This window comes from Eschrichtius robustus, chromosome 5, assembly GCF_028021215.1.
Source record: "Eschrichtius robustus isolate mEscRob2 chromosome 5, mEscRob2.pri, whole genome shotgun sequence".
In the NCBI taxonomy this organism is placed as follows: Eukaryota; Metazoa; Chordata; class Mammalia; order Artiodactyla; family Eschrichtiidae; genus Eschrichtius; species Eschrichtius robustus.
The window spans coordinates 60,079,629-60,090,958 of NC_090828.1; the positions used below are offsets into that span (position 1 = coordinate 60,079,629).

The 11,330-nt window shown below is 42.7% G+C and overlaps 1 non-coding gene across 1 annotated transcript; it reads left to right on the forward strand.

The window, feature by feature from the left end:
* Nucleotides 1-2,640: 2,640 nt before the first annotated feature.
* TRNAE-UUC (transfer RNA glutamic acid (anticodon UUC)) lies at nucleotides 2,641-2,712 on the forward strand. Its single transcript has one exon. It is a non-coding gene; the product is annotated as a tRNA-Glu (tRNA).
* Nucleotides 2,713-11,330: the final 8,618 nt, after the last annotated feature.

The window sequence follows — 11,330 nt, forward strand, 5'->3', positions numbered from 1 at the left end:
GTGTTGCCGGCTCTGGGGCCGGCCTTTGTGGCTTGGCTGTAAAGCATTGCATAAAGGAAAGGCATTGTTACATTTGATACTTTTCCTGTCTGTGTTCGAGAAACCTGTCTATGTAAAAATGATGGATTGAGAGGGGAAGAGGAAGGGTGTTTTCTTTCAAGGAACCTAAGGAAGGCAACTCACAGCAGAACACTCTAAAATACAAAGCTTTCCACCAGCATAGAAGCTGTCTTTTATTGAGAACCAAATCACCACAATCATATCCCAAGCAAAATGAACTGTCTCTTTTTAAGGACAACAAAAAGCTCTCGAGATAATGACTGGACAAGTATCATTAATTCATGATTCCTGTAATAGACACAATAGCCTGATTCAGGTTGAAAGCGTCACCCTTCAGGAACACTCAGCAGCCTTTCATCCTGAAAAGCTGCCCAGCTAAAGAAACTTATACAAGACAAAGACATGGGAAAAACAAAATGGTAAACAAAACAAAACTGAAGACAATTCAAGATTTGAGGAACCTAATCAAACATTGAACAAGATAATGTTTATAAAGCACTGGGCACATAGCAAGCTATAATAAAATTGTGGTTATAATTATTGCTACTACTGAGAATGGGAGAGAGAAAAAAGACAGGAAAAAGAAGTTGGAATACTATGGAAAACAATATGGAGGTTTCTCAAAAAAAAATAGATTTACCATATAATCTAGCAATTCCACTTCTGAGTATATACCCAAAGGAAATGGAAATGGAAATGGAAACAGGCTATTGGAAAGATATATGATTCCCATGTTTATTGCAGCCGTATTCTCATAGCAAAGATATGGAAACAACCGAAGCGTCCATCAACAGCTGAACGGATAAAGAAGATGTGGGGTGTGTGTGTGTGTGTGTGTGTGTGTGTGTGTGTATAGACATATATATAGACATATATACACACACACACACACACACACACACACAATGGAAGAATATTATTCAGTCACGAGAAAGGAGGAAATCCTGCCATTTGCAGTAACCTTGGATGGACCTTGAGGACATCATGCTAAGTGAGATAAGTAAGACAGAGATAGACAAATGCTGTATGATATCACTTATATGTGGATTCCAAAAAAGCCAAATTTGTAAAAATAAAAAATAAAATAGTGATTAGCAGGGGCTGAAGAGTAGGGAGATATGAGAGTGTTGTTTAAGAGTATAAGCTTGGGGCTTCCCTGGTGGCGCAGTGGTTGAGAATCTGCCTGCCAGTGCAGGGGACACGGGTTCGAGCCCTGGTCTGGGAAGACCCCACATGCCGCGGAGCAACTAAGCCCGTGAGCCACAACCACTGAGCCTGCGCGTCTGGAGCCTGTGCTCCGTAACAAAAAGAGGCCACGATAGTGAGAGGCCCACACACCGCGATGAAGAGTGGACCCCGCTCGCCGCAACTGGAGAAAGCCCTCGCACAGAAACGAAGACCCAACACAGCCATAAATAAATAAATAAATAAATAAATAAATAAATAAATAAACCCAAAGTTTAAAAAAAAAAAAAAATCATTAAAAAAAAAAAAAAAAGAGTATAAGCTTGTAACAAGTAGTAAATAAGTCCTACAGATCTAGTGCACAGTACAGTGACTATAGACAACAATATTCTATTATATTATAATCATCAAACTTACTAAGAGACTAGATCTCGATTATTCCAACTACTAAAGAGAAATTATAATTGTGTGACATGATAAAGGTGCTAATTATTATCACAATGGCAATCATATTATAATATATAAATGTATCAAATCAACATGTTGCACACCTTACATTTACAATGTTATATGTCAAATATATTTCAATTAAAAAAAAAAAGAAAGTCACAGTTAGGTGATCCAGGTAAGCAAGGAACTGACAAGCCTCTGAGGGCAGGGAATAGGAAAGAAGACAGGTGTAAAAATCTCATCCTGGCTCTGTCACCATCTTGCTGTGGTCTATTTTTTTTAGTTCAGTTACAGATAACTAGGGATCTAAGTTCCATGCACTCGGCATGAATAAGTCACTTCCTGTCGTAAGTAGCTCACAGATTTCTTTATATTTCAGTGCCTTGTACCTACCATCTGAAAATTAGTAGAGTTGACCTAAATCAGTGTTACTCAAACTTGAGTAATGTATGGTATCCTTTTAAACAAAAAGAATTCTTAAATTCTGCCAGTATTACTAAATTATTTTGGTTATAATGCTACTTAAAAATAAACACTACCACCCAAAAAAACTCCTTACCTTACAGTTGTCATTCAACTAACTATACAACCCAAACAAATTTACAAACTAAATATAAATAAAATCAAGATCCACAGACTTAGGAAATAAACTTATGTTTACTAAAGGGGAAAGGTGGGGGAAGGGATAAATTAGGAGATTGCGATGATCATATACACACTACTACATATAAAATAGATAACTAATAAGGACTTACTGTATAACACAGGGAACTCTACTCAATACTCTGTAATGACCTTTATGGGAAAAGAATCTAAATAAGAGTAGATATATGTATACGTATAACTGAATCACTTTGCTGTACACCTGAAACTAACACAACATTGTAAATCAACTATACTCCAAAATAAAATTAAAATTAAAAAAAAAAAGACATTCTGGGGAATTCCCTGGTGGTCCAGTGGTTAGGACACGGCACTTTCACTGCTGTGGCCCGGGTTCAATCCCTGGTCAGGGAACTGAGATCCTGCAAGCTTCATGGCACGGCCAAAAAAAAAAAAAGAAAAATAGACATTCTATAAAAATAAATAAATAAAATAAAATAAAATAAACATTTCATTAGATATGGAGAATGATGTTTTTTGAAGTGAAGTTCCTGTCTCCCTCACGAGTACGGTGCCCTCAACTACACAAATTCTGTCATCATCCTTCTCTGTTCAAACCACTGGAAAACCAGACTGTTAGGGGAACCACTGACCAAAACCACCTGCCCTGGCCAGGCAAGATAGTAGCCACTTGCATGAGTTATCTTACAACAGGAGGTCCTGATAAGGAACACGGAACTAACAAGCTACCACCAACGGGAAGAATTCGGGAAAGGTCAAAAGGAGAGAGGAGACTCCAGTCCTTATGTCCTACCAACCTCCCAGAATCCTTCTCGCTGGAATCCATCTTGGCTGAGCAATGCACGTGCCACCAGGAAGGACCCTGAGTCAGAATGACTGGCCAGAGACCACCCGGAAACTAACCCCATTACCATAAAACCCGAGACTGCGAGCCACATGGCAGAGCAGTTCTCCTGGGTTCCCCTATCCTGCTGCTCTCCACCCCAGCACCCCTTCCCAATAAAGTCTCTTGCTTTGTCAGCACGTGTGCCTCCTCAGACAATTCATTTCTGAGTGTTAGACAAGCGCCCACTCTTGGGCCTTGGATTTCCACAACAAAATCACTGAATGCAGTGGTTTTGGCATAAATGCAGTTCATTTGTATTATTAAGTTTTCCTTTTTTATCATTAGGCCACCAAAATTATGTTAATCTAATTTAGCATCAACAAAAACACAGACTCAAACCCTGAAATTGTACAGCAGTACATAGGTTTGAGGAAGCCAAACAGGTGATCCAAAATACACTCATATTTTTTTAGATTATTATTGGAATACAAACAGAAAACTTTGAAAAAATTTTTAAAGGATGTGTGACCTTTAGAACACATCTGACTCCAGTCCGAGGGACACTTAGGGATACTAAGTCATCCGTAAGTCCTTCCTAGCTCTCAAATTCTACAAACTCTATTTCTACTCTTAAGAAGTTTGTCCGTGACGTTCCTCACAGTAGACGCTCAATGAGATACTGATTTAAATTGATTACCCTTTGGTATATAGAGTTGTCCAGTCTGTAAAATAATAGAAATTATATACATCGGTCTCTGCCCCGGTTCCCGGCCCAGAGCTACTAAAACCCTTTCCTAAGTGATAAGAGCATTAGGAGCACCTTTTGTTCTAATATTTGACCTTTGACTCTGGTTCCTGACACCAAGCTTCTAGATCCTTTGCCTTTTCCTGGGTGATGGGAATGCCTTTTGCACTTGGTAAGGAATGCCTTTTGCACTTGGTAAGGAATGACTTTTGCACTTGGTAAGCTCCTGGATGGGGCTGGTCACAAGAAAGACAAAGTCATGATTAGAAGTTTGGGATTTTCAGCCCCACCACTCGTTCTCCAGAGGGGAGATGGGCTGGAAAAGGAGTTAATAATTGATCACGTCTATGTGATGAAGCCTTCATACAAATCTCAATAGTATGGAGTTTGGAGAACTGGCTTGGTGAACACATGGAGGTGCTGGGAGAGTGGCACTTCTGGAAAAGGCATGGAAGCTCCGAGCCCCTTCCCACATACCATGCCCTATACAGCTCTTCCATCTGGATGTTCATCTGTAGCCTTTATCATATCATTTTGTAATTAGCTGGTAAACAATGAGTAGACTGTTTTCCTGAGTTCTGTGAGCTGCTCTAGCAAATTAATCAAACCCAAGGAGGGGATCATGGGAACCTCTGATTTATAGCCCACTGGTCAGAAGCACAGGTGACAACGTGGACTTGCAATTGACATTCCAAGCTGAGGAGTGTGTGTGGCAGTCTTGTGGGACTGAGCCCTTAACCTGGGGATCTGACACTATCTCCAGGTAGACAGTGTCAGAATGGAGTTAAATTGTAGGCCACCCCTGCTGGTGTGGCAGGACTGCTTGGTGAGGGGGAAAATCCCCCACCCATGTAATATCAGAAGTGTTATGAGTGTGATAGTAATGTGAGAGTAAAGGAGAAACATAGGAGTGGTGTAGGTTTCCTACTCACAAGCCAATCTTTATAAATTTATTTTACTTATTTATTTATTTTTGGCTGCATTGGGTCTTCGTTGCTGTGCACGGGCTTTCTCTAGTTGTGGCGAGCAGGGGCTGCTCTTCGTTGCAGTGCGCGGGCTTCTCGTTGCCGTGGCTTCTTTTGTTGCAGAGCACGGGCTCTAGGCAGGGGCTTTAGTAGTTGTGGCTCATGGGCTCAGTAGTTGTGGCTCACGGGCTCTAGAGCATAGGCTCAGTAGTTGTGGCGCACGGGCTTAGTTGCTCTGCGGCATGTGGGATCTTCCTGGACCAGGGCTTGAACCTGTGTCCCCTGCATTGGCAGGTGGATTCTCAACCACTGCGCCACCAGGGAAGCCCCCAATCTTTTTTAAAAAGCAGACATTTTTATCCGTATAACTTTCTTGGTACAGTTCTTATAAATTACACATACAAAGACTTAACTAAATTCAGCCAATGTGTTTGAATATGCCCTTCTAGCAAACAGTGTAGATTAGACATTAGAGAATAAAAATGTGCTGGAAAAGTATGCCTATACCCTGTTCTAAGAGACATGATGGCAGCTGCCTACCCTTGCAGCCTACATGGCCGTGCTTTCTATTGTTTGCCATCCTCACACTTCTCTCTTCACAGGTCACAGGACCAGGGAGGGTACCTGCCCAACCTAAGGTCAACTGAGCAACCTGGGCCTTCTCTGGTCTGTCTCAAAAATATGATCTGGGCCAAGTCGATTCTCTCTCTTTCGGGACTTTGAGACAAGGACTATGGAAGGAATTTAACAGTTACAGGTGGGAGTTGCAGCTGAAAGTTCAGAAAGTAGCACGAGGGATGGGAAGCCCCCTGTTGGTGCAGGCTGAAATGTGGGGGAGCAGCAAACAGCAGACGTTGGTGTCTTGGAAAGCAGCAGCGTGGGGGAAGCTGAGTCACTGATGGTGGAGCATGGGGCAAGGAGCCAGCAACCCCACCCAGGCCCTTGGAGCCACCTTCCCTCCAGTACCAGCCTTTGTGAGGTCCTAGCCTGGTACATTGCCACTTCTTTAATTACCTTGGTCAGATAGCTGACTTCTATGCCTCAGTTTTCTCAACTGTAAAATGGACATAATAATAGAATCGACCTCATAGGTCGAGAAGATTAAAATGGGGAGGACTTAGAACTGGGCTTGTCACATCGTGCTCCGTCAGTAAATGTTAACTCTAATCAAAATTATTTCTTCCATGATATGTTTTATATTGCATTACAATAAATTTGTGTTTGAACAAGCTAGCATGGGATGCTGTTTCTTATAGTGAAAACTCAGTAAAATAAGCAGGTGGTGTTTTTATCCTTTGAGTCTCCTTGGAACTTCATCTGTGTCGGTAAGAAGTAGGGGATTTCTGAAAACTGACCATCTAGCATCGGATGGCTCATTTTCAGTAAACTCATTTTGATTCTTTGATAGAATAAGACAGTGATTTACTATAGTGGCTTAAATTTAAGGAATGGTCATTATTGAGTGTGTTACATCAAATGGAGGAACTAGTAATTTTTAGACTTTTTTTAGACAAAGACAAGTAATTGGGTAAGCCAAGTCCCAGGAACTTCAAGTTCAGAGCCACAGGTCCCCCAGGCAAGGATGAAATGCATACAGTCAGTGGAAGTGGTGGTATGCAGTAGGAGCCAAAGAACTGTCAAAGGAGCAGGGAAAGAATTATTCCTGTCTCACAAAATAGAAGCTTTCTCTTTTTCCATTTTATGTTTCGATCTTTTCCTTTCCAAATTTCTAATTTAGTCAATAGGGAAATAATTCCACCTACTTCTGACACTTGTTTCTGAATTGACAATGGAAATCAGAGAGAACGCAGGGCCTGTGCCTAACTCATGAGGACCCCAGCAAACTTTTGCCTGACCGAACTGAGCATTAAAATTCCATAAAACAAATGCTTTCTCTAAACTACCATAAAATCCAGAGGGAACTGACACAGGCCTGATAGAAGAAAGAGAAAATGTAATTGACTGAATGTTTTGGTTTTAGAAGCATTTAGCCACACCTAATCCATAATGACTCTCCCAATCTCTATGGAGACTTAAGAGGTCCAGCTATACCAAAATAAAATAAGTGTTAACTTACAGCTGCTGGACCTCACAAACACCAGTTTCACACATGATTAAACATTTCACAAAGCACTGCTTCCATGAGAACAGGGTAGGGAAGAGCCTAGGCTGGGGACCTTGAGTGATGCCTTGCCTGTAACTGGCTGAGTGACTGGCCAGACACTTCACCCTTACAAGCTTTGGTTTCTTCATCTGTAAAATGAGGACATTGAACTTTGGGAGATGGTCTTCAAGATGCCTTCCTGCTCTAACACTCCATTGAAGCCTGCTCAGGTTCAAAATTTGGGCTGGGAGAAAAATGTAAAACAAGCAGAAAAGGCAAAGTTCAGGAGAGGAGATATCAATTTATAATTAGGGAGTACAGAGATTTTAATGGTGTCTGTGGTAGCCAACCTGCAAGATGACCTTGTGATTCTCACCTCCTGGTATTCACACCCTCGTGTCATCCCTCCCGTATGGAATAGGGTGACCTGTCTAAACAGCAGGATATTACGGGACATGCCTCAGTGTGACGTCTGAGGCTGCATCAGAAAAGACACTGTGGCTTTCACTTTACCCTCTTGGATCTTTCTCTCTGGGGGAATCCAGCCACCATGTCATGAGGATACTTAAGCATGTGGAAAGGTCCACACGAGGAGCAACTGAGGTCCTGTGCCAACAACCAGCTGCATTTGAGAGAACCATCTTGGAAGCAGAACCTCCAGCCACAGTCAAGCCTCCAGATGAGTGCAGCTCCAGTGAACATCTTGACTGATGCTTCATCAGAAACCCAATCCAGAACCAGCCAGCTAAGCCATTCCTAAATTCCTGAACTACAGAAACTATGTGAGATAACAAATGTTTTTTCTTATTTCAAGCCACTAAGTTTTGGGGTGATTTGTTACATAGCAATACATAGCTGTTAGAACATCTATAAGAAAAATACAGTTGTTCTTGTAGAGTGTTTATATAACATGCACTGGCTATCTCACCTTCATTTCTTTATTTATTCACTCATCAGAAAATTTATTCTGTTCCAGACACTGTGCAAGGTGGTAGAAATTCAGGAAAAAATGAAGTTTCCTATCTTCAAGAAGCTCATTATTTGGAAAGCTGGGGGTGGCAGGGGACGGTGGTAAATCATAAGTGCTTATAACAGATGCCACTTTGATGTCTCTGCCTTAATATCGCATTTTCTGTTTCTGCCAGAGTTTTGAGTACATACACTTCGGCTGTGACTTCAGTGGTCGAAGAGAAGGCTCATCAGTTACTGCTGCATGATTGTTTTTGGTTTTAATAAAAGTGATCAATACCATCAGCTCCTCCTTTAAATGCTAATGAATGCTTTAACACAGCAGATGCAGACATAACAGTACACTGCGCATTAAAATTAGGCACAAAATTAAATTGCTTACACATAGCAAAGGAACCCGTTTGGACATCTTGATAATCAGCCACAATCAGCTGACAAATCTTGAACCGTCCTTGCACTAAGGCTAAGCCTTCCCTGTCTCAGCCAGGACAGACATCATCTGGCATCAGGAGTGCACCTGGAGCCCATGGGTATGAGAAAGGAAAACTGCCAGGTCAGACTTTCAGTAAAACTTCATGTACTTTTAGAAGCAGTCACAGCAGGACGATAGAGGGCACTGGTTTTAGGAACAATTGCTATTCATTAAAAAAAAAAAAAAAAGAACTTTGTGGGGAGGTCCCTAGTGGTCTAGTGGTTAGGATTCTGCACTTTCATTGCTGTGGCCTGGGTTCAATCCCTGGTCGGGGAACTGAGATCCTGCAAGCCTTGCAGTGCAGGCAAAACAAAAAACAAAACAAAAAAACATCAGCAAACTTTGGGTCTCTGGAAAGGAAAGCCATATAGTGAGATTCTATAAATGTCTAAAAGGACAATGTCTGTGTGGGAATTTCTTGAACATACGTAATATTTCTATTCTTTTTTATTCCTGTGACACGCATTTCTTGAGATTTGGTGTTTATAGTGCTATACGCGGTACAGAAATTCAAAATGGAAAATGAGCACAGTTTGGGCTTCCCTGGTGGCGCAGTGGTTAAGAATACGCCTGCCAATGCAGGGGACATGGGTTCAAGCCTTGATCCGGGAAGATCCCACGTGCCGCAGAGCAACTAAGCCTGTGCGCCACAACTGCTGAGCCCGTGTGCCACAACTACTGAGCCCGTGTGCCACAACTACTGAAGCCCACGCACCTAGAGCCCGAGCTCCCAACAAGAAAAGCCACTGCAGTGAGAAGCCCGCGCACCACAATGAGGAGTAGCCCCCGCTCACCACAACTAGAGAAAGCACGTGCGCAGCAACGAAGACCCAACCCAGCCAAAAATAAATAAATAAATAAATAATAAAAAAGAACAGAAAATGAGCACAGTTCACTATGATCCAAGGGGCTACTTCTGGAAAAACAGGCAGGCCTTTCCCTTGGAGGCCTTGGCACACCCAGAATCTGCTCTCAGTGATAAGCCCCCCAATTTTTTTTTGGCCACACTGCATGGCTTGCAGCATATTAGTTCCCAGACCAGGGATTGAACCTGGGCCACAGCAGTGAAAGCGCTGAGTCCTAACCACTGGACCTCCAGGGAACTCCCAATAAGCCCCCAAATTTAATCAGTGTCTCAGAGTTGTTCTCAGGGGCCTATTCATATTAGCAAAGCTCACAAGCAAAGCTCTGATGTAAAAATCAGAATGGCAATTTTTTTTTAACACTAGAAATGTAACTCTAAAGTGGATTGGAAGGGACTTCCCTGGTGGTGCAGTGGTTAAGACTCTGCGCTCCCAATGCAGGGGGCCTGGGTTCCATCCCTGGTCAGGGAACTAGTTCCCACATGCATGCCCCAACTAAGAGCTCGCCTGCCCCAACTAAGAGTTCGCCTGCCGCAACTAAGACCCGCTGCAACCAAATAAAAATAAATAAATAAATATTAGAAAAAATAAATAAAGTGGACTGGAGATTCCTGTTAAGGTCACTTAATGAGCATGGGATTAGTACAAGAATTTAGATGATTTGATGGCTTGTTAGCCTGATTAATATATTAATCAATTAATGCATTCATTCAATAAACAGACTGAGTACCAACTATGTATTGGAGATACACTGATGATCAAGATAGGTGCAGTCCCTGCCTTCATAGAGCTGATGGTCTAGTGAGGAATACAGAGAAGCAGATTTGGGGACAATTTTAACAAAGGGAGCTACATCTGATTAACTACAAGGTCCTATGTGAACACATGAAGAAGGGCCTGACCCAGGCCTGGGCCTGGGGATCAGGGAGGGCTTCCTGGAGGTAGTGAGGTCTTAGCAGAGAGCTAAATGCTGACTTAGCTAGACAATGCAGGGGAAGCTGGGTGGAGAGAGTAGAAGTTTTGAAGACAAGAGAGAACATGGAAGCGTTTCAGTTTGATTGCTGTGGGGAGAGGCAGACAGTGATGCGGAAAAGGTAAGCAGGAGCCCAATCATATGACCATCTCCACAACAGGTTTATATTTCCCTAACCAAGTGGATTCTCACATCAGTTTGGAAAGGGCTCTGCAGACAATATATTGTCCTGCTTACTGGTCTCCAGGGTGATTGGGCAGATTATGCCCTGTGTGAAGGCCTGGTGTGGATGGTATGGCTAACCTTTTCCTTTGTGGATCACCCTATTCTGGCCTTCTAAGGCTGACCGCCTCTGGCTGTCCCCAAACCCACCCCCTAACCCTGCCACTGCCTCTAGAAGACTCATGCTCTCTTTGGATGGCCTCATGCCTCCGGTCTGATTTTTAAACACGCTGTTCAGGTCTGGGAGGTATTGCGATGTTTGTGGCCATTCCATTGATGAATTCTTGGAGGTTAGTTGTATTTTCCTACCGTCAAGTTCTTGGGCAGCACGGCACTGTCCTCACAGAGCACCTTCAGGGGAGTGGGAACACAAGGGTTAAGCAATGGTGCAAGAGACTATGTGATAAAAGGCCCCCAAGAGGAGTCCAGAATGGGTCAAGTGGTTGGAACTGTGGACAGAGGCCTTTGGGGAAACAGGATGTCAGCTGGACCGTGAGGGCTGAGTGAGATTCATCTAGGTGGTAGGGAAGGAATTTCTTTGGGAGAGTTGAGTAAACTGAACATTGGTTATGGAGAGTAAATCTTGATTTTAGTTTTGAATGAACTATGAGGTCACAAGTCTACTTCATTCTTTAACTCTCTTGATTTGCTCATGCATTATTTGGCCAGCCAGTGAGTCAAAGGGAAAGGAAAATTGAATGAGGGGTCACTGGTGCCTGCTACGCTAAGGCCTTGACAATTTTGACCATGGATCTGGCATTTTTTTCCACCTCCGCAATCTCATATACCAGTTCCAGGAATAGCAAATAGAGCTGGGTCCAGATCTTATGCTCTGACTTCCCCAGGCCACCCTGGCTTAACTGCAGCTTCTC